This window comes from Ambystoma mexicanum, chromosome 10 (genome assembly GCF_040938575.1).
Source record: "Ambystoma mexicanum isolate Mex_15411 chromosome 10, UKY_AmexF1_1, whole genome shotgun sequence".
Lineage (NCBI taxonomy): Eukaryota > Metazoa > Chordata > Amphibia > Caudata > Ambystomatidae > Ambystoma > Ambystoma mexicanum.
Window position 1 is genome coordinate 511404493 of NC_090932.1, and position 25460 is coordinate 511429952.

The window sequence follows — 25460 nt, forward strand, 5'->3', positions numbered from 1 at the left end:
CTCAATCTGTCAGTTTCAACATTGAGCTACCAATAGCCAATAAGGGCCTCCCATGCAGGGTGACTTTCCTCCTAAGAACACTGTACATGTGAGTGTGTAGAAACTGCACGAGTATAGGGGCCTCAAATGAAAACCATGGGGGGGGGTATACCACCTGGTTCTCTCTCAGACTGCAAAACAGGAATACACGTTACTTTGAATGGCAACAATGTGAATAGCAAGTCACCCAAAATCTCCCCCTACTGGCCCCAATGTTCCTACCTCAGTGATGATGAATGTTGGGATGAAACACATATAGAGAACTCCACTGATGCAGAGTTTGAAGACCTGGTGGACAAGCAGGAAGGCAGGCTGGAGCACAGAGGTTGCCATACTGAGAAGGACTAGAACCAGAAAAGCCCTAGTACACATGGATTCCAGGAATGAATGACAAAAAATAGAAGGTCACAAGAAGAGTTCAGAAAGCAGAAACGTTTCAGAGCAGAATCCAAGATCAAAAATCAAAATACTTACCAAAGATGGCTAAGGTCAATTTCAAGCACCAGTCCAATCCAAGGTCCATACCAAGTAGATCCAAAAACAGTTCTAGTAGATGGTCCAAGGTTGAGCCAAAATAGGTGTAGAAAAAAAGCAAGTCATTGAAATCCAGATACAGGACCAACCAAGAGCCGAATCCGTGATGAAGAGCAGGGTCAGAAGCCAAAGTAACTCTGGAAAACACTCCTTGTAGGCAGAAATGGGTTTGCAGCTATTGAGAACCACCGCACATTCTCTGTGTCTTTTGTTGCGGGGATCGTGGGCTGTTGAGGCGTGATCACCTAACGCTGTGGCTGACGTTACCGATGGAGTGTGCACAACACAAATTTAGTGTGAAGCAGGCATCATGGCCCCAGTCTCAACGGCAATCACAAGCCAGTTGCTGCTGCGCATTACTGTGTCCCAGGGTGGCGTGTTTGCCAGGCCCTCACATCAGAGTAAATGGTCTGCATTCTTCTGCATGTGTGTTATGGCAGTCTGCACGTTCTGTTTTTTCAACAGACCACCGAAAGCTCTTCTTGACGTGACTTCACCCCTAGCTCCCCACACAATTGTTTCGCCCGTTGGCTTGGTGTGCACTCGTTGAACCTTCACTGAGCCACCCTTGTCCCTTTTCCCATTCCACCCCATGGTGTCAGAATAGGCAGGTTGGTAAGGACTTGGACCTTTCTCCCACTCTGTTTATTTCATTTGCAAAGGCTCATCCTAGACTAAATCCAGCACTGGCAGAGGTGTTTTTGCTAAAGACACAGACATCATGATAATGTAATGTATTCTTACAAATGGGAAGAATACAACAGCACTGTATGAAATGCTTCCATGCCAACCGATGCTTGTAGTGGGGTGGCTGTAGTGGATAGAGCACAAAAACAGAACTGTAGAACCTAACATTTCCATATCCTTCCAATTACAATAACAATGGGAAAAGTAATAGTTTGCAATTAAAAATCCAGAAAATTATCTGGGGTGGTGGAGCGGACATTGTTCTTCGCTTTAAATAATCAGATCGTCTGAACCTTTGGGGTTAGATTGTCATTGGCCTTCTGAGGTCCCCTCTATTTGATGGCATGCTGCTGAGGCCCCAAAGCTGGTCTCTCAATGACTGCAAGCTTTTCTCAAGTCATGGTACACTGCAAGAGATCAGCTCCATCCGATCAGATCAGGTCTTTGCATTTACTGTGCTCCAAAGTGAACCGGCAGTAAAGGTGCACTTGGCAATCTCTCCTTCCGTTTTACGCATTGCACAGTCACAGTTTAATGCAAATACCTTACTTCTTTCGGTTTGAAGTGACTGACATGCTATGCAGGGAATTTACCTTGAGGTAGTCAATGCACACCCCCTAAGGAAGCCACTGCAGTGCAATGGACCCAAGTCCTCCTCATGAGCCTTGTAGACCTTGGCACTCGCCACTCTGCCAGGTGTGAATCGATGGGGTGAGGCAAGCAGCTGAAAAGCGATTTTGAAGAAGCTGGTAGTACCATGGCGGTTCACTGCGAAGTGCCGATTGCTTCTCTGTATAGGAGGAACATGTTGTGTGTAATACATGCCAGCATGCCCTATTTTAAGACACGTGGTCCTAGCTCTCTAAATGGGGAAAAAAAGAAACACACATGAGAGTCTCTACAGCAACACTGCCCCCAAGATACACAATCTCGACCATTTGACTGCCTGACTCTCCTTTACCGCTCCCACTGACAACATGGCATTTGAGCAAGTATTTACTCAACAGTAAGCCTACTAAAGGTTTGCATGGTTCCCTGCATCTTGTTTGTGAATTTACTGCAGAATAACAGTAGTTACAATCAACATTTGTAATATCGGCTAACACACCACACACGCTTTGCCATGCTGCAAGACCCATTCTCTCAGCAAGGGGCCTCTGGGGAATTTACAGTACTGCATTTATTTTAGCCTTGTACCATCCACAGTAGAGTAATGTCTTTGCACTATACGGTATCTCATAACTAGAAATACATACATTAAAAACATACTGTAAGAGTACATAATAAACGCATATACTTTTTAAATTTGTTTGTATTTTAATGATTTTTATTGTTCAAAGTATTGAGAATGATACAAGTGTTAACAGTTTACAGACTTTGAAATAAAACAGCTTATCATAAATGATTAATAGAGTGAATGATCTTAGCTTGCTATAAAATGCTTTCCTTATAACATATTCAATTGGTTAATTTCATAAACGCATATACTGAAATCATTCAACAGCGCCCCTGCACTTAATTTCTCTATCTTAGATTACCTCTGGTGACGGTTCTGCGCAATTAGTCCCTTCTTCCCAGGGGGAGCCAACCCCTTTGAGGCTAGGGAAGTGAGCGGTCTAAGCAAGACCCTCACTAGGGCTCTGGCAAAGTGCGACCTCACTGGGAGGGACTTCCCACTAGGGTACAAAGACGCCCATTCCTACCAGGAACTGCCTACAAAGAACACTGTCTTCCTATGTGGGAATAGAAAAGACTGATATTTGTGCTGTGGATCAGCATACCTAACATAATAACATTACTCCCAGGTAACTGACTGAAGGCAATGCTGGGATCCTCGTGAAGTCAACTATGATGGAGATCAACACACCCCGTGACAATACAGTGGCGAGAATAAAAGAGATGAGGAAGCTGAAATGGAGAGAGAAGAATCCTACGCAGAGGAAAGCCTCTGACGTGGACCTGTCCTGGAGTGGTGGAGCTGCGCTACATTGCACAGCCAGCGGTAGCATGGAGAGAATGCAGAGCGAGAGAGAGATGCCAAAAGGCTGGCATTGTGAAGGGCGACAACACAGAAACAGAGGCAGGGACGAGAGAGAGACTGTCTCACCTGGTGGCACGACCACACAGCAGCCGTGGTAGTCCTGGGGCCCGTTAACTGACACCATGACCATGCCACAGGGCCAAAACCAAATCTCTGATCTTCATGTGAGAAGTGTAGTGACTACTGAACTGGGCAGTCAAAGGGAAACAAGCACTCCTGAGAAGGTAAAGCAAGGGCGAGGGATGGACGGTTATGTGCCCGAGTTAAGTAAATCCAAAAGCTTAAATAATGAGAGTGAGACAAGAAGCTGGAGAAGCCAAACAGGTTATGGGAGCCTGAGAAACCCGATTGCTGGACATGGTCAAAAGAGACCCTGCTGAGTTGAGCAAATCTGAGGGCAAGAAGGCTTTGTGGAAACGTTTAAAAAAAAGGAAAATAAATACACTTGGAAAACAGGGAACTTGGAGGGTTCAATTACTCAAAACGAAATTAAGCTGGAGAAGCCCAATGGGTTACAGGACCTGAGAAACCCGATTGCTGGACATGGTCAAAAGAGACCCTGCTGAGTTGAGCAAATCTGAGGGCAAGAAGGCTTTGAGGAAACGTTTTAAAAAAAGGAAAATAAATACACTTGGCAAGCAGGGAACCTGGGGGGATCAATTACTCAATCCCAACTCAAGAAAAATTTGAAAGACAATGTCCAAGTTGATGGTATTGCACTAAGTGAATCATTTCTCCTTTTAAGGAACTGGAACCAATGGACTTGTGTAAAGATTTAAAACGTGTTAAAAGGAACCTGAAGAGAGAACTTAAAACCTTACTGTGACAAACTGTTGGAAACCCACGTTAGACTGATGAACAGTACTTGGGAAGCCAGAGTGGAAATTGTACTATTTACAGGCCACCTGGCCAGGTCGGCCTCTTCCACTCACAGTGTGCGGACCCTCTCCTCTTCTCTCCTTGCCTCTACCTCTCAACTTCTCCTCCTCAGAGACCTCAACATCTACCTGGATGCTTCTAATCCCTCCTCAGGGCTCTTCCGCAATCTCTGCGACACTCTCTCTCTTAACATTCTCCCCTCTTGCCTGACACTCTCTGCGAGGCACACGTGGATGTTCTCATCTCCTGAGACATGCCCCTCTCTAATCCTCTTACCGCTCCTCTCTCTTGGACTGACCACTCTCTCCTCTCCTCCCACCTGAAACTCTGTCCCCCAGGTGAAGCGGGCCCAAGCACTGCCACCTACCTTCTCAGTCATCCAGCCCATGAAGTGTGTGTCAGTGGAGGCCTTTGCCACTACTTTCTCACCTCCTCCAATGCCTGCGGCTGGTCCACACTCTGACATAGCCCTGTCGAACCTGCATCTTTCCGTCTCTAACACTCTGGACGTCATTGCCCCTGTCAAGAGCATCCACCTGAAGCCTACCTCCAAGTGCAAAGCTTGGGATGACATCACCACCACAAAACACAATTGTAGGGTGGCTGAGAGGAAGTGGAGGGCATCAGGCGCATCCTCTGACAAACCGGCCTGCCGCCTGCCCCAAAGGCAAAGGAGACTCTCTTTCCTGTCCAAGAAGAGAGCCCACATCCAAGTCCGCCTCTCTGCAGCCTCTAACAACACGGCCAAACTCTTCAAAATCTACAAGGAGCTGGCCAATCCTACTGCAGTCTCCACCTCTTCTGTTCCCTCCCAGGCCCTCTGCACAGCTCTGGCTTCTCACTTCACCACTAAAACTTCGGACATCCTGTACTCTCTCTACTCTCCCTTTTTCGGCCCCCCTCTGGCCGCCTCTCCCTCTCCTCCTCCTTTCTCCTCGAAGACACCTGACAATGTTGCTCGACAAGTCCAATTTATGAAAGTGTCATCCAAGCAGGTGCTCCCCTGATCTTCCAGAACCATCAAGGACCAGATTGCCTCCCTCGCTCCAGCCTTGGCAGATTTCTGCAATCACTCTTTTGCCACTGGAACTTTCCCCTGCCCCTTAAAGCACTCCCTTGTGCACCCGCTACTGAAAAAACCTTCAGCTGATCGTTCCTGTCCGGCAAACTACCACCCAATCTCTATCACTCCTTTCCTGGGCAAACTCCTGGAAAAGCTGGCCATCTCCCAGCTTACTCTCCATACTGAATCTGTTGGTTGTCTCCACGACCATCAGTCTGGCTTCAGAGCAGCCGGAGGCACAGAAACTGCTCTCCTGAACACCCATGAAGATCAGCTCACTAATCTCACCTCTAGCCTACCATCTGTCCTCCTCCTCCTTGATCTTTCCTCCGCTTTCAACACAGTTAATCATACCTGTTCAATAGTCTCCGTCAGACCCTGGGCATCACAGATCAGGCACCGGCTTGGTTTACCTCTTGGACGACCCTCCCAGGTCCAACCTGGGTCATATTCTCCACCACCTCTCTTTCCACATGTAGTGCTCCCAGTGCTATAACCTCTCACCCTGGCTTTTCAGTGTCTTCTCGGGCCCTTTGGCACACCTCATCTCTATCTTCTCCTCTAACTTTCCGTGTTACTCCTTCAGGCTCCCCTCAGCCTTCTCTCCTCTCTCGCTCATTCCTGACTGTCTATCTGCTATTCAGGAGTGGTGCCTCCAGCGATCTCTGCGTTAATGCCAGTAAGACTGACATCCTTCTCATTGGGACCTCTGCTCCCGCTTTCCCTCTTTCAATCTGGCTGCCCTTCCTGCACCTTCCTGTGAGGCAAAAAAGCTTGGTGTCATCTTCGACTTCACTCTCTCCTTCACTCCTCAAATCACAGACCTCGCTAAGAAGTTCCACTACCAGCTGCACTTCCTCAGAGACATTCTTCATTTTCTCACTTCCCCCAGAAGCTCACTGTCTGCAGTGCCCTGGTTCTCTCGAGGCTGGACTACTGAAACAACCTCCATCTCAACTTCCTTCCTCTACTCTCTGTCCTCTGCAACTAATCCAGAACAGGACTGCAAGACGTGCCCATGTCCTCAAGCCTAGGGATCGTATCTTCTCAGCCCTCAAATCTCTCCACTGGCTCCTGGTGGCTGCAAGGATCAAGTTCAAGACCCTCTGCATCATCCACAAGGCTTTCTGGGGCTGGGGCCTGCACTACATTGAACTCTCTCTTCCTAAACGCCTTCCTTCTCAAGCCCTTCACTCAGCCACCTCCAAATCCCTGAGGGTCAGGCGCTTCTCCAGGCAGAGAGTGGGTGGTAGATCTCGTTCTTCTGCAGGTGTCTCCCTCTGGAATGGCCTCCCTGCCCTTCTCATACTTGAGCTGGACCACCTGATGTGTTTCCGGAAGCAGCTCAAGTCTTTCTCTTTCTTTCTTTCTTTCTTTCTTTCTTTCTTTCTTTCTTTCTTTCTTTCTTTCTTTCTTTCTTTCTTTCTTTCTTTCTCTATCCCCCCCCTCCTGACCTACCTGTCTGTTGCGCTGACTAGTTGCCCGGCTACACTCAGAATCTCAATGGGCACCATGCGCCTCCACTATCAGTAGCCCCTGCACTGCCTCCGGGACTAACGCGCAGTTGGGACTGTATCTGGAACCCTACAGTCCACTTCCTCAATGCACTTATACAGAGCCGCGCTGCTCTGGCTGCACTTACGTAGAGCAATACTACCCTGATTGCACTTCCCCCTTCACTCCCCCCGGCACTTCTCCTCTCCCTCTCCCCCCTACGCTTACACAATCTGAATGGCACAAGGCCTAGTAAGATCATTTGTTTGTCCTCCCTCTGTCCTCCCTACCATGTCTTGTCGTGCCTAGAAACACTTGTTTACAAGGGCGTTATAAATTACTCATATCATATCATTTAATTCTAGCTAATTTTTATGTTAGGTTTTATTTAAAAGTGGTAGGGTCAGATAGAGGTTAGGATTCAGACTGAGCAATAATTTTAATTCCGACAATTGATAACCGCCCTCAGTTTATTTTTTTAGGCTGGGAACATCCCTCATAGCAATAGGGACAGGTAGGCAGTTTCTCTTTTTTTTATAATACACCCTTGAAATGTTAATCTCTAGTTCGAGTCCTTCTGGCTCACCACACTCCCAATTTCTGAAAGCTGTAATTAGCCAATTAAATGGGGAGACACCCAAAACAACCCAAGTGTCGAGAGGCATATGAATACATCATTCATCGCATCTGCCCCGCCCCGCCTACATAACGTAGAAACAAGAGAAGTATGTCATTTATGGTGTTAGCCCCTTCCCCACCTAAATATCACAAGTACGAGAGACGTTACTCACTAAGGCAACCCCTACCAACCTTATCCTGGAACTATCGAAGAAGAGATGAATTATTTGCAAGTCAAGAAGATATGAACATGCTGTAATTGAAGAGAAAGAGAGCAAGTGACCTCGCTGCCAGACTGAGACACGTAGGCACGCGGGACACGAAGCAGATATGTCCATGAAGTTTCAGGGACATTAGGGCAAACTCGCATAAAGAAATTACCTGCATTCAATAGACTCTAGAAACATATCATAATCAATGTATACGCCAAAGCGCAAGATGCATAAGAATACATATAAAAGCTTGCTTAACACAGAAGAGCAACGGGAATGAGTTGCCATTTCAGAGAAAATGGACAGTGCCGCCACGCTAGAGCGAATGGAGAATCCAACGATGCCTCAAAGTTGCAGAGAAATTCAGTTTGCTGAATTAGCTGGAACCCAGATCTGCACAGACCAGACAGGAGCTACGCAGCCCCCTTCCAGGTTTATTGCAGAAAAGGGAGAGTCGGCCAGCCTGGAAGTAGAACAGAAGATAACAATTCCTAAGCACAAGACATATTTCTCTTAGATTAAGTAAAAAAAACAAAGAACCTTCGAAATGCCAGGTGCTAGCTAATTAAAATCTTGAAATTGCATGAGAAATAGCTAGACCAAGTCTATAGAGGCCGAGGAGGGTAATAACACCCATAGTAATAGGAGTTCAATTCACAGTAAAAGCCAAGCAAAATAATTCAAAATGTGGTCTCCTCACACGTGACTCAGATTAGAGAACAGTGCCCATTTATTAGCACCCATTTAACTGGAATAGAGTATATAGCTACCCCTCCCTCAAGTGTCCAGACCTACTGTGACCTCTGATTTTTGTGCAGATGTGGAATGAATCATGCACAATGCTTGCTTTTCTTTATCTCTTAAAAACAATGTGTTATTCATTACATTACATAACTCAAATCGTACATAAAACTAAAAACCAAATTCACATACATATAACAATTAGGTAATAAACAGTGTGTCTAATTGTTCTTATACGACACTAGACACATTTCGCAACTCGTTGGGATGTAGTGATGCAGTGTGGGGTTAGTATTGGGTGTGCTTCTTTTGCAGTGAGTATATTTTGATCACATTCACATAGTTTTCATTTGGGTATGCATGGGTGACCACTGATTAATGCATCTAGTCGGAGTCGATATTACAGATTTTCTACCATGTCTAGATGATGTCATTTATTGTTTGACTGTGGTTTTTAAGAGCATTGCCCAACGGCTGCAAAAGGAGTGGACGTGTTAGCCGCTTTTTTAATTTTAACATAAGATGTTTATTAAGAAATTATGTCGACACAGGGTGTTTCGGCTCTTAAGGTTGTGATTCGCACATCCAGGTGATCATCATGTTCAGTTTTCTAGTGGGCCTTCATCAGGACAGACAATTAATTGATTTCAGAGCCTTAGTTGTACACCTAAACCATTCAGTTGGATCTGGTGATTACTCCAACACTGGGGACGTAATTTCTTGCAATGGATTAGGATTCCATCCGACCACGGGTGCTATCCCCATCTGAAAACTTCTTCACTTAATGGGATGAAACATTTCTCATGTTGCGATTCTGCATGTTGAAAGGTTGTTGGCAGCTGTCTGCTGGTCGTGTATGCTACCACTCTCTGTCTTTGGTCATTGTATGGCCGAGCGCAGAGCAGACAGATGGGCGGGTCCTTCATTTCCCTGGGTCAGCAGATTTATTAGCCCTGACACAGATGTGCACCTGCCTCAACTCCCTAAAAGTTCTCAGAACAGAAATACCAAACAAGGCTAAGTTCAAAGCTAGAAGCCCTGGCCTTTGGCCTAGGGAATCTGGGATGGTATCTCCGTTAATTGGAAAAGGCGGTTCTGTAGTGTCTCTCCCCCTACCACTATATTCTGTTCATGTGTTGATGATCTGCCAAATGTCCAAGGTTGGTGAAGTCAGTACAAACCAATCATTGCTCTCCGATAATGCTGTCTTGCAACTATTGCATGAGCCAATTAATTATCATGGCCATGATGCATTTCTTACTGTATCATTTTAGGGGTGCTCCAAGGTGGAACCACCAGAGTTCTATTGCGAATGAAAACACTGCCCAGTATAGGTTCTAAATGTAGATAGGTTCCAACCACCAATCGCACCTTCCCTTAGCTTTTTGTAAAAGCAACATCATTTATATTTTTTTTTATTATGAACTGATGTTCAACATGAACATTGCTGAGATTGTAGAGACGTTGAATGTTTACTGCTGTTCCTGTTTTATTAGGATTGTTAATAAAACAGGCTTTTGTCAATTACCTTGACTCTTCCATTTTTGGACCCGAGATTTCTTGGCCTGTCTGTTCCGCTTAGGACTGGAGATTGCCAACCCCTCCATTACACAAGAAAAATACCAGGAGATACTACACACTTGGCACTCAATTATAAATCATAACTAGACTTCATGACAAGCCCTCTTACTTTCCCCCAGAAACAATGAAAAGTCAGGATGTGAACCTTTCACTTGACAAACACCCCCCAGTTGCATATGCTCACAACCATGCTGAAAGAATTTGACTTCACCAGCACTCACACTGGCTACTTACAGATCAGTCTCCAACCCAAGGGCTTACTCTCTGTTACAAAGTGTCCTGCCTGACTTTGGGACTGCGTGGTAAGAACAACATGGAGGACTGCGTGAAGAGGATCCCCTGGCTTCCGTCACCCTACTCTGTATGTATGGCAGTGGCCTGCCAAACGGCACAAGTGACAATGTTCCCTGTTTGGCCCCTCATGCATGTGCATAGCAGTGACTCTGGGGGCTGAGCCCCACTACCCACTCTAAAATGTGGCCATGGCAGTGGTATGTGAACAATCTTAGTCACAGTCACCCCCTCCCCACCCCACAACAGCCAGAGCCTGGAACAGGGGACCACCACATGGCATCTGCTACCTCTTTAAACCCCTGACTTAGCCTGTGGGGAAGGCTGGCATCTAAAGACAGGTTTCCCCCTGGCCCTCCAAAACCAGTAAGAACAATATTGGCTATATTGCCCCTGCACTTACTGATCTCTGCAACCACTCTTTTGCTACTGGGTCTTTCCTCTCCTCCTTCAAGCACTCCCTTGTGCGCCCCGCCTGAAAAAACCTTCTGTAGACCTGTCTTGTCACCTCATATCTATTACCCCCTTCCTTGGAAAACCCTTGGAGAAGTTGGTCTTTCCCTAACTGACACAGCACACTGAACTAGTGGGTTGCCTACACAACCATCAATCTGGTTTCCAAGCATCAGGAGGTATGAAAACTCCTCTTCTAAACACCCGTAAGGAACTGCTCGCATCTTTTGATTCCAACACTCCAACTACTCTCATTCTACTTAATTTCTCCTCTGCATTTGATACAGTCAACCACTCCATCCACATAAAACAGCTCTATGATACCGTAAGTATCTCGGAGCGGGCACTGGTTTGGCTGACCTTCTTCCTCAGTGACCATCCATGCCAGGTCATTCTGGGCTATTTCTCCTCCCCCACCTCTATCTCCACCTGCAGCATCCCCCAGGGTTCCAACCTTTCTCCTTGGCTCTTCAACAACTTTCTTGCCCCTCTTGCACACCTCATTTCCACCTTCTCCCCAAACTTCCAGTGTTATGCAGATGGCATACAACTCTTCTTCAATTCAGGACCTTGCCAAGAAGTCCCGCTTTCGACTCCACCTCCTCAAAGTAATTCTTCCTCTCCTCATTTTCCCCCAGTGGCTCAATGTCTCTAGAGCTCTGGTACTCTCTAGGGTAGATGTTGGGTCTCTGGCCACGAATGACTCTGACATATCCAGGTGAACTGTTAACTCTTTTACTTAGTTTCAGATACATCAAGAATAGTTCATAGAGTCAAGTAAGTTATGTGGGCATAGGACACCCACGGGCATCCTCTCTCAGGGCTCACATCTCTCCAACTGACAACCCTGGAACACTCTCATAGAATAACATTCTCTGCTCTGCATTCCACCTCAACATTCCACTCACTTGCAATAGATGCAGGCAGAGCAAGATACAACACTAGACTACTGCAAATCATTTTCCTTAATCTTCCCCATTCCTCTCTAAGACCCCCCCCAGTTAATCCAGAATAGGGCTGCAAGATTTATCCTTGGCCTCAAGCCCAGGAACCGTATCTCTGCAGCGCTAAAAACTCTCCACTGGCTTCCAGTTGCTGAAAGGATCAAATTCAAATCCCTCTGCATCATCCACAAGGCTGTCTGGGGCCAGGGACCACGCTATCTGCAACTTGCTCTCACTAAATACTCTCCCTCCAGATCTTTACGTTCCTCTGGCACCAACACTCTGTGTGTTAAATGTTTCACTAAAAAGCAAGCTGGTGGCCAATCTCTTTCCTCAACAGGCTCTCTCTCTTATGGAACAGCCTCCGCCTTCTCTTCATATTGAGCCGGATCTCCTCAAATTCCGGAAGCTACTGAAGACTCTCCTTTTCACCTCCTCCTTCTCTTTCTCCCTCCTCTGCTAACTTCACAGCTGCTGAGATTGGTGACCAGGGCCCGTATGTGTCCTCCTGGGTCCTGGCCTCCCACACCCAATCTCCTACAGCCTCCGCCTCTCCCAGCACTTTGCCTTGGCACCCACTGACCTGTGCTACCAGGCCTGCACTTACCTATTTATTGGTGGATGACCACTCCACCTAGGTACTTATAGCTGCTCACTTATAGCACTTCCCACTTGATACACCTAGCACTTATCCCCTATATCCCCACCCGTTCTTTCTCTCTGCACTTGCATGTTCTGATTGCTCACACGGCCTAGTAGGTCCACCTCTATCTTACATTGTTAGATCCAATTTTACTCCCATGTTCCCTCCCTGTTGCCCTGGGGGCGCTTTGAAACACAGCGCCCCCAGGCTGTGTTCTAAGCGCCTTTACTTGTGTTCTAAGCGCCTTACAAATGCACAGTAAATAAATAAATAAAAATAAATACATTGTCCAAAGCCATGGAGACCCACAAAATGAGGAATAGTGTATTGCTGGCTCTTTAAACGGTTCATATGGGAGGGAAAGGTAATTCCCGCCGCCCGAATATTCCGTTATTGGGAATGTGATTTCTTGGCCTGTCTGTTCTGTTCTGCTTAGGACTGGGGATTCCCAGACCCTCCATTACATATGGTATCAGTGTGGATGGTTAAAGTGCAGGCCCTTGATTACATGGCGGATTTGCTTTTGTATTTGCTTTCCTTCCTTCTTCTTGGTTGTGAACCTCCTGCTTGTTAGTTGTACCCTGCTAAGCTACTCATTCTTGTTTGGTTTTCTTTGTGTTGATTCCTTTGTTCTAATACAAAAAATGTGTGGTTGTAAAAGAAAAGTCCAGGCCCTCAGATTTTTGATGGCCCAGCCGCAGCAACCCTTAGGACTGTGGAGGTGACGTGTCAAGAACAGTAAATCACACGTGTATTAAAAACAGTTGACAGGAGCTCCGTTGGAGAAGATCCTGCCTGGTCCCCACGGGCACCCCGCGGGGCAAAGGTGAGTGGCTGATTGAGAGAGGATTGATACAGAAGGCCGCGGCCAATCCACGGATGTAAGTATAGAACAACGAATTGACAAACAAAGGTGAGAGGGAATTAGTTGTACAATAGTGGGGAAGAGTGATAAAAGATTTATTGATGAGAGGATACCTATGACAAGGGTTATGGAATGTGGCACACAAAGCCTCGAGATAAGATATTAAGTTATTAAGAAGCAAAAAGAGATAACCTGCAACAAGGTCAAGGAAGAGAGCACCACACTCTGTTGGGGCAAGTTAAAGAGATAAGAGGATACCTTGTCAGAAAAGGGCAGGACGACAGCCATAAGGGCTTTTGTTGTGTTATGTTATATAGAGAGTGCACCCATATGTTAAAGGATTGCTGGCGCCAGCGGGAGGGTGAGAAGTAGTATAAACTAAGAGACACAAGGCTTTGTTGAAATTGGTTTACATTGTAGAGCAATTGGAATTGTGGTCTCATTCTTGACATTCTCAGAGGAAGTGACCTGATTTCCCGCAGTACAGGCATAATTGCTGTTGTCTCCTTTTGTCTCTTTTGCCCTTGGTTAATGGGCTCCGGAACCCCCCAATTTGCATGGGTTCTGAAGTGTTTTCTGATGAACGCGGACTGTTCTCCTTTGAGCGTACATACACAGTCCGATTCTCCGTTCTGGCTTGATCTGTCCTTCGATCTTGCAGCCTGTGGTCTAGCTGCACCACTAGGTTGATGAACTCTGCACAGTCTTTTGGCGGGTTTACCACCTGAGCTAGGACGTCTTTCAATTCCCCCCGTAATCCTCGATGGAATAACGTTGTTCGTTTCTCCTCAGGACATCCAGTTTCAATGACAGGTCTGTTAAAAGTGGCGATATATGTTAACAAAACTTGGCTGCCTTGGCAGAGGGACAGAAGTTTGTTATCCAGAGCTTTGCCCTGGGTATGTCGGGCAAACAGCTTATCCAGCTCCTTTTGAAACCCCCTGAAATCCCGCAGGAGTGGGTCATCCTGGCTTACTAACGGTATGGACCAATCCGCGGCACTGGCACTCATATGACAGAATGAAGGCAACCCGCGAGTGATCGTTAGGAAAGGCTCCGGGTCTACAAAGAAAATGGAGGCGGTACTGGTTCATGAATACTGGATATTTTCCTGGGTCCCTTGTAAAACGTTCCGGTGGGGCCAAAGGAACTGCCCCAAGGAGGACCACCTGCACTGGACTGACAGCTGTGACTGGAACCGACGGCAACGAAGCATGCCCAGCCTGTGTTTGGAGCAATTCTCTAGCTAATTCATCGGTGCGGTCCTTGGTGACAATCAACTCCCTCCTAAGGGCGTTGGTTTCTTGTCGGGCGGAGTGCACCTCGGCCCGTAATTCTCACAGTAACTGGGCTAGTTGTTCAGTCTCTGATGTTTCCATGACGCCCAGGTGGATGTTTAAATTGAGGCTTCGCATTCTGTTATGCTCACCTGGTATCCACGGGGGCTCCAAGCGATACTGGATGGAGGTCTAAGCGCTATCCCGGACCCCTCTCTGCTTGGGTATGTGCCAGACGTTGGGTAGCACCTTAGGTTTTTGTGCGTTGAACTCTCCGTCCTGTGTCTCTGTGCAGGGGCTCGTGGTCGGTGCTGGCGTTCCGTGGACCTAGTTGCTTCACTGCTCCATGTGCCCTTATGTCGGGTCCAGGCCGGCTGGGACTCTGACTCTGCTTGCTGTCTTGGAGGTGAGTTATAATGTCTTTTCCATCTTTATTCTGTCTCTTTCTTTCCATCCGTTTTCTCGGTCTTCTCGTCACCTTGCTCCACTACGCTGTTCCCTAACAATGTCTTTTTGTTTTCACAGGGATGGTTGCAATCTCGGAGTTGCCGCGCCAATGGCGAAGACCACAGTGAGTTATTGATGCGCAGAGCGCTGCGCTGTTGATTGGTGTTAATTGCTAGCCTGTGTTCTCTTCTCTTTGTACAGGTTGCAGTGATGTTCCGGAGAGATGAGCGATCGAAGTGCTGCTTGCCCAGGTAAGTGCTTTGTTAATGCTGACCTTGTCCCTTCTCTCTTGCAGGTTGCGGTGAAACCCGGAGATGAGCGAGGTAAGAGAAACGCACAGTGCTGCCAGGACTCGCTGCTTGCCCAGGTAAAAATTGTTATTAATGTTGTCCTTGTTTCTTTACCTTTGCAGGTTGCGGCGAACTCCGGAGATGGGCGAGGTAAGCAAAGCGCAGGATGGATTCAAGACTGGTTACTTCACAGGTAAGTGTTCTTGCTCGCTAATGCTGTTCTTGTTCTTCCAGGTTATTAATGGAATCCGGATCTAGGGCTTCAGGATCGGGCCGGCGGAGACGCAGATGAGCAGGAGCTGGACACGGTGAGCGTTACGCTGCAGGAGTGCAGAATAACGTGAAGCGTGTTCTGCTGTTTGGGTGTGGCTTAAATAGCCCAGGTAAAGTAGTTCCAGGCCAAGTAGTTCCAGGCCAAGCCACACCCAAAACACTAGACCACATGGCTTGGTTCTAAAGAACTGAGCTGTGTAATAGGCCTCCACATTGGATTAAGGTCCAAAACTGGTATTGCTTTATTCCTGATAATGAGCCTGGCACCAAAGGCGCCTGGACTGACTCCATGTATGTTTCTGATGGAGGTTTAAGGCCCTTGGGGCCAGTGTGTAGGACTTTAGTCCCACTGCTGCCAGGGGGCTGTTATACCTGAGGGGGTCAGGGGCATGGATCGTGACTGTCTCCCTTGCTACCCCTGTGGTCTCCCTTGCTACCCAAGTATTAAAAAACAAACAAAAAACCTTTTTTTTTCTTCTTCAAATGGAGGCTCCTGGGCACTGGAGAAGCAGGGGCACCGCCAAACCAGGTCTGGAGGGCGGGGGGGGGGCAGATCAGTCCTCACCCATTAGGGTGAAGAATGGACTGGGGCTTGCACCACAAGAAGGAAGTGCTCAGTAGGGTGAGCTGACCATGACATGTGGCACGTGTCACATACCACGTTCAGCTCCAAGCCCTTCTTCTTTGGCTTCCTTGCAGCTCATATATAGGAACCAGGAAGCTCTCCCGGCTTCCTGGTTCCTGTTTGTGAGTAGCACAGAGGAGCAGAGGGTATCCTGGCGTGATGGACCTAAGCTGAAAAAACAGGTAAGAAGGCTTTTTTGAAATAAATGTGATGTGTATTTTGCATGTGTGAAGTGCGTGTCAGATGTATGTATGTGCTATGGGTCAGTGAGTGGTGGGTGAATAAGAAGAAATGTGATAGTGTGTGTGGTTGAATGTTCTAGGTTGGTGTGTGTCTGTGTGGAGAATGCAGTGAGAGTAGATGTAAGAGAAGGTGTACGAGTGAGTGAATGGTGGGTGAATGAGTAGGAATGTGATAGTGTGTGTTTGAATGTTCTGTGTGGAAACATAGGTGTTAGACACATCTGAAGGTTGTGTGCCATCACTTCTTGTGAAGCCACTTGGGTCTTGGGGTAAAATGACCTCACTTCCAGTGATGTCATCAGCGGCTATCGGTCAAATAATAATAATAATAATAATAATAATAATAATAATAATAATAATAATATGTCACCATCGCTTCCCCTGGCATTTTGGTGAAATAACATCCCTGTCCAGGCCCTTGCCTTATAGCCTAATAATCTGGTTCTGACAAAAAAAAATGTATGCGCCGTCGGTATAAACCCTGGTTTGAGGAACCCCACCTCGTTGAGGCGGTTTCGCCCGCTGCCGTTTCAGTGCAGGAGAGACGAGCTTGGATCCACCTCAGTGACGTCAAACCGTACAAAGGTGAGATAACCTTGCTGCAACTCCCTGAATCTCAAGGCAAAGAAGAGATGACGCAGATACAGACGCGATCACCCACTGGAAGCAGGCTGCAGTCTGCAGACAGAGAGGAAAAGACAATGAACTGATTATCCCCAACTATCGAAAGACAAGAACCAAGTCAAATCTTTCCCCTTGAAGATTTTACCTGCACAACTATACTAACTGCACTCGTTCAAACAAGATATTCAATGTTGCCCCTAAACCCATTGCTATTTGCAATGTTCTCTTATATAGTAAATTCCTGCCCTGCTGTGCGATCCTGAAATTTAACTTTTGCTGCCCTTTTTGGTGATCCGAAGATTTGCTTCATCCCCAAAAGGGTCCTCCTTGTTATTAGTATGCAGTTTTTCTTGTAGGGGTCAACCAGAAACAGAAAAGAAAATCTTCTGTTATGCACATTTCTTTGCAGCTATTGACAATCTGAGAACAGCATAAAAGACTTATAGAAAATAAGAAAATATGGCTCTTTAATTTTGTAGGGTGTACGCTTTTGGGCTGCAGACCATTGGATGTGCCGGGCCCTGTGCAACACGTGGATACCTTAGCAGTTATGCTTCTGGTTACATTTTTTTACATTCCATTTCTTTATTCTTTTTGCACTACGAGAATTGGTTCTTTACCATGTACCCAAGACTATGTATAATAATCAAACTCCTATTATTATAGCAACTGAATTAACACATCACAAATTCTCTATTGTCACTAAGCAGATGAAGACTGAAAAGAAGAGTGAAGGATGATTTCCAACACATAGGCACATACCTCACTGACTCTGCCCAGGTGAATAATCTGTGGTACAAGCCCCTTAACACAAGTGAGGAGAGGGACATCTGATGAGAGCTGCTATTTTGCTCCTTCATTCCCTATGCCATGGGCGCTTCCAGGGTTTTTATAGCCACAGAAGTACCTGCAGACAAAGCACACTGCCTAACACACCTTGCACTCTGTCTGACCTGAGGACAATTTCAAGGTCTGACTGCTTCACTAGTATAGGTCAATTAAGCAAAATCCCAACAAGAAGATAATTATGTACAAGACTTGAAGCCAATGGTAAAACCTGAAATGAAATATAAAGTAATAAGATAAGAGCAACCTGGAACAAATAGAGCAGGGATTAGAAAAGAGGACCTTAAAATGCAGCAGTGTAATGATAAGACAAGGATAGAAGCACCTGGATGTTGGGAACAAGGGTAATTGCAAATAAAAGGACCTGTACCTACACCTGAGGGATGGACCGATGAACTAGTAGCATGCAAAGCAATAGCAGTACTGGGACAGTGGGAAGAGGTTGTGGTGAAAGTGAACAAAGCATGCATCTACCAATGGCCTAGAATTGCAAAACTACTCAAACGGGTCAATGATGAGAGGGACCCGTACAGAGAATACCCCAGAAGAATGCCACCTTATGCTTTTAAAACAACGGTACATACAATAAACGTTGGGAAAAATGCTGAGTCAAAACAGATCTTTGATGTACCAGGCATGAAAACAGGAACAGCAGCATTAATGGACCACTATAACACTTGTAGATCCAGAGCATACAGGAAACTGCCCCCAAACTAGGGCGGGCTCTGTTCCATAGTGCTAATAAACCTACTGACATTACTAGTTCCCAAAAGCGATGTACGTATTGCAGATTTCCCTAAAATGAATACGCACATGAGGAAGAAACGATCCCCCAAAATCGAACGGGCAAGAAGAGGTAGTAATTATATCTCCACCAAAATGGAAGAGGCATATAATAACATGCCAGATTACCATAAACTGTTCAGCAGGACAGACATTTTCTTTGTCTCTGTTTCTTTCTGGGATACAAACCACTACAAATGCCAAGTGGCTACAGATCACCCACTGGGAGCTGCTACAAATGATTAATTCAACAGTAAAAGGCTTTAATGCTATAAAGGAAGAGATGTGAGCAATAAGGCTCATGACTCTTCAAAACGGGTATGTCCCCCACCTAATAACAGCTATGGAGGGTGGATGCACAAAAATTGGCTCATCTTGCTGTACATACAACCTGCTCATGATGAGGAAAATGGGACCCTCACAGAAGCTATAACATTGCTAAAAGATCTCTACACCAAAATGGTAGAGGTAGAAGAAATAGGGGTTGACGATTGGTTCTCTTACCTATTCTCCTTGCTCCACTCTTGGCTGGCTAATGCATTCAAAGCACTCACAGCAATACTAGTGTTGATATTGTTGGGATTCTGTACCCTGAGAATAGTCATAAGCAAATGCAAATAGACAACTAAAAAGGTGGTAGGGATGAAGATAGTGATAGACCTGTATACTAAAATCCATGTAGACACACAAACTGATGATCTGCCTCATATGGACCTGAGACAAAATCCTATTGTCCCTCCAGGCTCAAAATGTTGTTATCCTCGGGACCCTTATAATTACTTGGGACATTGGATATTCAGTAAACCTGATGTTGAGTGCTGTTATATGACCTGAATTGCAGATGAGCATATAAAGTATTCAGGTGACCTGAGGGGGGTATCTAAGATATGGACCTCTAAGGTACAGTACTTGGGGAAGTGCCCTGGAAGAGATGTGGTTGAGGACTAGACCAGAGGGGGGAATGTCGAGAGGCAGGTGAACACGTCACTCATCGCAGCTGTCCAACCCTTGCCTCCATACCTTAGAAGCATTTGAGAAGTTTGCCATTCATAGCGTTAGACCCTTTCCCACCTAAATATTGCAAGTACAAAAGAGGTTACTCACTAAGGCAACCCTAACAACCTTATCCTGGAACCATCGAAGAAGAGATGAATTTGCAAAACCCAAGAAGACATGAACCTGCTATAATTGAATATAACGAGAGCAAGTGACCTCACTGTCTGACAGATATAGGCGCACGAGACACAAAGCAGACATGCACCCACCATGACACAGACATTAGGTCAAACTCGCATTTAGACATGAAGAATATTAATTGCATTCAATAGACACTCGACAAATATCATAATCAATGTATATGCCGAAATGCAAGATGCATATGAATACATATAAAAGCTTGCTTAATGCAGAAGAGCAACAGGAACGAGTGGCCATTTTGGAGAAAATGGACATGCCGCCACGCTAGAGCGAATGGAGAATCCAGGGATGCCTTTAAGCTGCAGAGAAATTCAGTTTGCTGAATTAGCTGGAACCCACATCTGCACAGACCAGACAGGAGCTATGTAGCCCCTACCAAAGTTATTGCAGAAAAGGGGAGGGTCGGCCAGCCATGAAGTAGAACAGAAGATAACAATTCCGAAGCACAAGGCATATTCCTCTTAGATTAATTAAAAGACCAAACAACCTTTGAATGTCAGGTGCTAGCTAATTAAAAGCTTGAAATTGCAGGAGGAGTAGCTCGGCCAAGTCTCTATAAGCCAATGAGGGTAATAACACCATACTATTAGGAGTTAAATTCATGATTAAAGCCAAACAAAATAATTAAAAACATGGTCTGCTAACATGTGATTCGTGATTAGTGAACAGTGTCCATTTATTAGCGCCCGACACAGATAGGCACCCGCCTTAACTTCCTAAATGTTCTCAGAACAGAAATTCCAAACAAGGCCAAGTTGAAAGCTAGAAGGCCTGGCCTGTGGCCTAGGGAATCAGGGATCGAATCTCAGTTAATTGGAAAAGGTGGCTCTGTTGGGTCACTCCCACCTACCACTATATTTTGCTCATGTGCTGATGACCTGCCAAATGTCCAAGGTTGGTGAAGTCAGTAGCAACAAATCATTGCTCTCCAATAGTGCTGTCTTGCAACTTTTGCATGAGCCAATTAATTATCAGGACCATGATGTATTTCTTGCCCTATCATTTTGGGGGTGGTCCAAGGTGGGACCACCAGAGTTCTATAACCAATGAAAACACTGATCAGTATAGGTTCTATGTGTAGGTAATCTCAACGTCCCATAGGATTTTGTAAAAGCAACATCAATTATGTTTTTTTTTAATTATAAACTGATATTCGACATGAAAAGCGTTGCAAGCGTGGAGACATTGAGTGTTCACTGCTGTCCCTGTTTTATGCTGATTGTTAATAAAAAAGGCCTTTTCCAATTTCCTTGACTCTTCCATTATTGGACCAAAGATTACTTGCCCTGTCTGTTCCGCTTAGGACTGGGGATTCCCAAACCCTTCATTACACAAGAAAAATACCAGGAGATACTACACACTTGGCACTCAATTATAAATCATAATTAGACTTCATGGCAAGCCTGCTTACTTTCCTCCAGAAGCAATGAAAAGTCAGCATTTGAACCTTTCATTTGACAAACACCCCCCAGTTGCATATGCTCATGACCATGCTGAAAGAATTCTACTTCAACAGCACTCACACTAGCTACTTACAGTTCAGTCTCCAACCCAAGAGCTTACTAACTGTGACAAAGTGCTGTGCCAGACTTTGGGACTGAGTGGTAAGAACAACATGGGGGACTGTGTGAAGAGGATCCCCTGGCTTCCCTCACCCTACTCTGTATGTATGGCAGTGGCCTGTCACATGGCACAAGTTACAATGGGCCTCATTATGAGTCAGCCAGTCCGAAAACAACAGTGGCGGTAAATCCGCCGCCACCGTTGTTTCTGGACCGGCTGATTCAGAGACCTGCAGGCGGGTGGTGTCACTCCCACCAGGTCTGACCTGGTGAAAGTAACACCACCCGCCTGCAGGCAGATATGGAAACACCGGCTTGGTCATAGATGGACCAGTGTTTCCATGGTCCCCATCCCCATGGAGTCCTACTGGACTCCATGGGAATGGGGATTTACAGAATTCCGTCTCCGGAATTACCGGGTCACCGGGATTGTAATGCCCCAGTGATTCCGGCATTCATGGAGGCGGAATGGTATTAACGGTCCGGCGGCAGCCTACCATTTTGTCTGGCACGGCTACCGCCAGACTCGTAATGAGGCCGTCCCCTGTTTGGCCCCTCATGCACGTGCATAGCAGTGACTCCAGCGGCAGAGCCCCACTATGCGCTATAAAATCTGGCCATGCCAGTAGTATGTGGACAATCGTAGTCCTAGTCACCCCCTCCCCACCCGCAACACCCAGGGCCTGGAACAGGGGGCCACCACATGGCATCTGCTACCTCTTTAAACCCCTGACTTAGCCTATGGGAAAGGCTGGCATTTACATTGTCCGCAGCCATGGAGACCCACAAAATGAGGAACATGGCATTGCTGGCCCTTTAAACGGTTCATATGGGAGAGAAAGGTAATTCCTGCTGCCCACAGATATGCAGACCTGCGAGAAGGAAAGCAAAAAGCTACTAACCTGGATCTGCAAAGAAGTGCTCATGCAGGCGCTGCAGTTCATGAGCAGGTGCTGCAGACCCTTCCAGCTCCACTGTGGGCTACAAACCACTGCATAGGTGCAAGAGTAGAAAAATCCAAGATGACAGACCAGCCTATAATATGTTTATTCCACTGGTTGGAACGAGCGATAGGAAGCACCTTACACTCAGCAAATTCCTAACCGCGTAACCACCCAACAGCTCAGCAACACTTACAGCAACCTGTAGGACTTTTGTCATATCCTACCCCAGTAAGAAGGATCAGGGGGTCTCTATTTTTGTAAGATATATTTTGATAATTGTATGGCTTCTACGTCAAGTGGGCATCCCTAAAATGATACCCCCCAACGTACAATCCCACCCCATAAATCTTGTCATAAGAAACAGGCTAATGTCAGAATCAATATTTTGTTTTATTAAAGTAAAAGCAATGTGAAGGCAGTCCCCAGTTTTATGGAGGGGTGGTCACTACAATGTTACACAATCACAGGTAGCTTGACTACAAAAACTAAATTGACTTGCCTGCATGTATCCCACTGTTTCTCATACATAAGCATTTATTGCCATAATCAATACTGTATGCATATTGATGTCTGAAGAAAAACAAATCTAATTGTAATACTGCTGCTTACCAGCCATTTTATTGAAATCTGCCACATAGTAATCAAGACTGCAGATGAGTCACAACAGTAACATGATTCTTCAAAACATTTCAGTTTCTTTAATATGTTAGCATCTTTAAACACATACAATTACACTTGCACATAATACACAGGACTTTTGCTTTCTATTACCATCAAGTGCTAATTATCTGGGAACGTCTGCATGCCCCCACCTCTTTCCATGTAGATATGACATAATATAATAGCTTATTTATATAGCGCCTATACACAATGTGTTTCAAAGCGCTTCAAGGCAAGGCAGGGAACAAGGGAAAACACAATGACATTCTTACAGGCCATGAACAGTAAGGATGTGAAATTAACTATTGTACTCGGCCTGGCGACATTTCAGATAGTGCATGAGCTAAGACATAGATCAGGAAGGGAGGGGCAGAGTGGGAAGGAAATGGAAACAGACAGGCAACTACCATACTAGGCCTGATGATATTTCTGGTAGAGCCGGATAGAGCCAGATATGCTGCAGAGGTTTGCGAATATGTTTGTGTCATTTAAAATAAGCTCATAGTGAATTGCATCATACCCCTGCAGGTTTCAGGTTACGGAAGCAGTGTCCCCGATTTATAATGCGCACAATTTTAGCTACCCCCTCTGCGCATTCCCCTCAACCAGGAAGAATGGTTTTCAGGTTATATCGAACAGATACAAGTACCCCTTCCCATTCGCTTCACATATAAAATTCACCATGCAGTTTCATAAAATGGGGTTGCATAGGATTTAGATCAGCACTAATTTGATGGGAATCGAAAGGAATCTAAGTGCCCTTCCATCCCTAAATAGCTATGGCATCCCCAAGTTGCACATTTTAATACATTTCGGTTCACAGTCTGAATTGCCAACTATACTTTTGGAAATATAAGGGGGTTCAATTTGATTGGAGTAGTTTTACGAAGAAAAATGCCCTTAGATCGCACTTCTATGCTATCAGTTTGACATACAGCACTGAAATACAATAGGAAATCTCGCTTTGCACTTTAAAATGTACTGAGAAGCAAAATACACGTCACATTACAATGCTCATGTATTAAATTGGGAACCACCAGCACCCCCTAGCCCTTCCAACCCACCCATTCCTGGGACCTACCACAGAAAAGGCTGAAGAGCAAATATGATTTAGGGGATTTTTATACTCTCTTTGGGATATTCTTTAGGTCATGGACCCAGCATGTTAGGTCTCTGATCCCTCTAAACACTAGTGAAATTTGCCACCACCTGCTTCAGTCTCCCTCCTCGACATGGCTAATCTCCGTATATTCCAAGCTCAGCACCTCTCCAGTTGGACAGGCAGATTGGTGCTAATCATAATCCAATCTAGCTGGCTGGCAGAGAGAGCCCCTCCTCCTATGTGTTTTACATCATGTAACATCTCCTATTCCAAAGTGACATTTTTGTTTCTAATATTACATGTCTTTCCATTGGCTACTTTCAAAATCATACACCACCAGAGAATAAACCCTCAAATCTCAATTGGAAGAAAAAAGTGGGTCTCAATCTGCTCGTAATATTCTTGTCTGAAGAATGTTTTTTGTTCTATAATTTCTGGCAGCAACCTCCTACATTAATAATATACAGATTGTTGTGTTCTCTTGTCTAAATGCATGTCTGCATGTGTGACATGAATTTCGGCTGTAGATTGTCATATAATTATGAATTCAAATGTTAATTTGTATTAATCACAAGGAATGTGAATCTAGTGTCAAACTGAAGTGGGGACTCTTAGCTTTGGAACTCACCCAGCCACATGTGTGTACCCTCTATTGTTCAAATGTTATACCACATCATGTTTAAATGGCTTCAGACAATGCAACATAATAAATCAGTGTCCTCCATCAGAACTATTGACCACGGCCCTATCCTCAGGACAATGTACATGAAAACAATGTTTTGTGAGGCCTTAGTCAATTATTTTTTAGTAACATGGCAGGTCTCCATTGTTCTCATTGCCTTACCTTACAGATCGCAAGTTTCATTTCTAGGATGAGTTCAAAAGGTTGATGTAAAAAGATGTTTGAACTTTGGTTAAAAAGAAGAAAAGGTTTTTACCCAATGTTAATCTCTACATCAATGAAATATTCAGTATTTTAACTTATTTATGTAAGCCTCCTCTGGATGGAATTTCCAAGGGTGAAGGCTAGTTTTCTCGGAGTTGGGACCCTCGGGAACTTGAAGCAAGCACAATATCGAACTGAAATAAGTTAAAATACTGAATATTTCATTGACGTGGCGATTAACATTGGGTAAAAACCTGTTCTTCTTTCTAACCAAAGTTCAAACATCTTTTTGTATTCTTTTGTACCAATTTTGCTTCCTCTGTCTGAAGTCGTCAGGCCGTTTCCTTCTCTTTTTCTTTCAACCGTTTACAGTAATGTATAATTATAGACTGTATTTCTGCCCATCCCTTCGCCACTATCCCCACAATCCTGTCGAGTGCTTTCTGTACCCCTTTGGGAAGCACCTTCTTAACCACAAAATAGAAAAAAATGGGATCAACCAATCCCAGGATTCGCCCGTTTCTGCTCACCACATCTCTTGTGTCTGTAAAATATACTGGGCCGGTCTTCATCATCTCCCATTGTGCGCTTCTTGATAGACTGGAGATCCGGGGTAG